Source organism: Amblyomma maculatum, chromosome 8 (assembly GCF_055883805.1).
Source record: "Amblyomma maculatum isolate TAMU_Amacu chromosome 8, ASM5588380v1, whole genome shotgun sequence".
Lineage (NCBI taxonomy): Eukaryota > Metazoa > Arthropoda > Arachnida > Ixodida > Ixodidae > Amblyomma > Amblyomma maculatum.
In genome coordinates, this window is record NC_139351.1 from 54276375 (window position 1) to 54280264 (window position 3890).

Consider the following 3890-nt stretch of genomic DNA (forward strand, 5'->3'; position numbering starts at 1 on the left):
TTTCAGCCCGCCGACGGATCGCGCGAAGCCGCTCGAATTCCACGTCGATGCTGGACACTGACACCGGCACACTAACATAGCGAGTGTTCTCACTGAGAGAGGAAGTAATGAGTCCTTCTATTTGAGATGGTGACTGGAGGTCCACGCTGGAAGTCTCCACCGCTGCCCTAAAGGCGGGCCAGTCTGTGTATTGCACACGAGGTGAAGTGGCAGGTGCAAACCACTTGATGCATATGTACGTTGGTATGTGATCACTGCCATGTGTTTCCACATCACTACACCAAGAAACGGAGGGATGGAGGTTTCTGGAAACAAACGCCACATCCAAGCAGCTGCTGTAGGTTGTTCCGCGTAGAAACGTCGGTGAGCCGTCGTTTATATTGACGAGATCTTGCGTATGCATAAAGTCTGCCAGGTCCCTTCCTCTATTGCTCATTATTGCACTACCCCACTGAGGGTGGTGAGCATTAAAGTCCCCCACAATAATACGAGGAGCTGCACAACACTGGATTATTGAAAATAGATATGATTTGTCCAAGCCATTTCTCGGTGGAATATAAGCGCCAATTACAGAACATACTCGTCCTTTCAGGGTTAACGTCAAACAAATGTAGTGGTTCGTGTTGTGGGGCTGCAGAGCATGGCGGACGTGCGCAATGTCTTGGCGTACACATACCAGCACTTTGCTTGTTTCGTTAGCTTCTCTAGACCATAGCAGAACATATCCAGAAAGGCGGAAAGCAGCCGGCATGTTGGGCTCACAGATCACAATCACAGGAAAGCGGTACTTCTGTACCCGCTGTCGGAAGTCACTCAGCCGACCACGCAGGCTTCGAGCATTCCATTGCATCACAACACTGCGGCGCAAGTGCATCGTCACAGAGGTGGGGTTAGTTTGTTGCGCCATTGTGAATTATTGCAATGCCGCCAAGAGCGGCTCAAATGCGTCCAAAAACTGAACAGCAAACTTTGCTGTTTGTGTGTTGATGCTGGAGAGCAGCACCCGCATTGAACGAACCAGCTGTTTCAGCATTTCTTTTACCTGCTGGCTGTCGGGGTTGTCGGAATTTTCAGTACGTGTGGCAACCAAACTGGGATTATGCCTGGCGTTGGCCTTTGATGGTAGAGCTGGCCACTCAGCATCAGAGGCGGTAGGTAATACAACAGCCTCTGTCGGATCCTTGGCCTGTGACACTGTCTGCGACATTACAGCAAGAGTACTCTTAGCGGGATTAGACTCAATCTGTTGTGGCACCTGAGCTGACGTTAACTCTGAAGTTGACTTATCCAGGCTAGGCTTGCCTTCCGATTCCTTGTGTCGGCGTCGGGAACGGTGCTTGCGACGACGAATAGACGCGGCCGCTTCTTGATGAGTCGAGTTATCTCTCACCATCTTTTTTAGTATACGTTTTTCATCCCGAATTTTAGGGCAGTCCTTAGCCGTCGATTCATGGGCACCCGAGCAGTTCGCACACTTGACAGTCTCCGTCTCGCATGCTTCATGAGGATGCGTACCGCCGCATCGACGGCAGGAGACCTCGTTTCGACAAACGGCGCTCACATGTCCGATCTTGTGGCATTTGTGGCACTGAACAGGTCTTGGAACATACATCCGAACTGGGTGTCTCACATAGCCCACTTTAACGTGTGATGGGAGGGATTCAGTTTCAAAGACTAATTTAATGCACTTTGAGCGGCCGAATCGATGAACATCCACAATGCGCGCCGTAGATTTGATCAGCGTGCAGAGATCGCTTTCACTTATCTCGGGGTCAACGTCGCTGATTACACCTGCAGTAGTCTTTTTCCCATGTGCAAGAAAGGAACGGACCGGCATGTTGCCTAGCGCACCAATTCCTTTCAGCTTGTCCATTGTAGCCTGGGATTTGACATCCACGGTCAGGACATTCTTCCAGGGATTAATTCTGACTTCGTCAACTTCACCGGGAACCAGCTGGTCGAAAAACTGCGTCAGGTGCTGTCTGTTTATCACATTCAGATTCGCCGTTGCCGTTGTTGGTACGAAGGCCACGGAAAAGATCCCTTGCTTTTCAGCATTCTTCTTTGGTGTCTCACTCATTACTGATGTTCGGCGCAGCTTCCTTTTCAGGCGGCGCGACTGTACAGGCGTGTAGCCGTTGTCGGAATCCATCTCAGTCACGGTGGAGTCATCTGCCGAGTCTGGAAGCTCCACGTCCGCGACGTCAAGGTGACCCGTCGAGTACGCTGTAGCCTGTTCGATGGTGGCGGGTGGGCGCAAGGGTCGTGCGCCCGCCATCCCGAAGGATGTCGAGATCACAAATAGTTCACAGCGATATAAAATCCAGAAAAGTGGAAGAGCGCTAGCTTCAGACGTTCGGAAACCTCCACTTCTTCTTCCTTCTCTTGCTGAGGCGGCTGAGATTTAGCTAGTGCAGTTTCTAGTTTGCTGGTTAGTAGCTCTATTTGAGCTTTTAGGGCTGCTATCTGTTTTCTTAATTCAATTTCTACCAATTTGGTGTAGGTGGAGAGGTAGTATTTGGAGGAAGAGGGGCGAACCCACTCACCGGCTGCTTCCCGTTCTTGACCATGCTGGCCCAGTTCCTCTCTTGATTGTTTTGTTTAGAATTTGGCTTCATGTTAGTCGAAGGGGGCGGGAGATTCTCGCTCCTTCTTGTCTTTTTCTTGTTTTTCTTCTTTTTCTTGTTCTTGTTACTGGATTGTTGCTGCTCGTTCCTTCGGAATTTCGCAGTGCAGTCTTTAGAATTCGTGGCGTGTTCGCCGCCACATACCGCACATTTTGGATTGCACTCGTGAGGGGCCCGCACCCCCTCCACAAACGGAGCTTGCGTTCCGCAGAGTCCGCAATTTTCTTGCCTCGGTGTCGGGCAGGCGTCTGCCCTATGTCCCACCGTGCCACACAGGTTACACGCTGGTATGGTGCGACGGTAAGTGGCGACCGGTATAACTTCCGCGTTATACAGCACAGCTCTGGGCTTGTACTTCCCTCCGAAGGTGACCCTTGCTTTGTTCGAAGTGCCGAACTTTCGGATCTCCAGGATTTTGTTCTCTCCGCGAAAGCCTTTCACTTTCCCTCGCAGGGATTCGGTGGTCTCCAGATTGGCCACAGTGATGACTCCGTGTACCACGTTGTCCTCACTTTGCTTTACGTGTCCACGCAGATAGAGGTCTTGCCCTTGCGTTCGGATTGCAAAGTCGCCGACCAGTCTGTCTGCCGCATGGATGCTTGACGTGCCCACAATGATCAGGTTTTGGTCCGGGGACACTGTGAAGAAAAAATTTTCTGCTTCGGCCTCCCCGACTCGCTGTCGTAGAGCTAGGCCCAACTCGCCGTGTTGCAAGTTCTTCAAGTTTGTGGCCGGTAGTGGTTTGATGATTAGCACCACGTCGTCTGGTCTGAATCTGCACAGAAACTTGGGCTTCCATGCAGCTCTGAGTTGCGTTGGACCTCCGGTTGCGCGCTCACCAAGTTCTGAGTCGGGTTGCGCGTGGCGGCCTCCGTGTGCTGACGTGGCCTTCCTTTGCGCGCTGGCTTGGAGTTTCTGGGCTCGCTTTTCAAAAGCCCGGATCACATTTTCACTGCAGGCTTGCTCTCGGCTGGTCTGTGGCAAGGTTGTCCATGTCATGCCTTCCGGGTCATAGCCGCGTTGCTGGTTGGCGTTTGCCATGTTCGCCAGGAGCGGCCTTCCCGCCGTGGGACGCCGGCGGAGCCACGGCTCCACAACGGATAGGAGCAAAAGTGCTCCAAAAAGTCGAAAACTCCGCCCACCACGTTGAGAGTGGTCTCCCTGCGTTCCAGATGACTTGATGGCTCTTCAAGGTCCAATAGTTTTGGGATATGACGCGTTATTCCACCGCTACGGTCGAAAATCGCCGGAGCCGATGTTCCA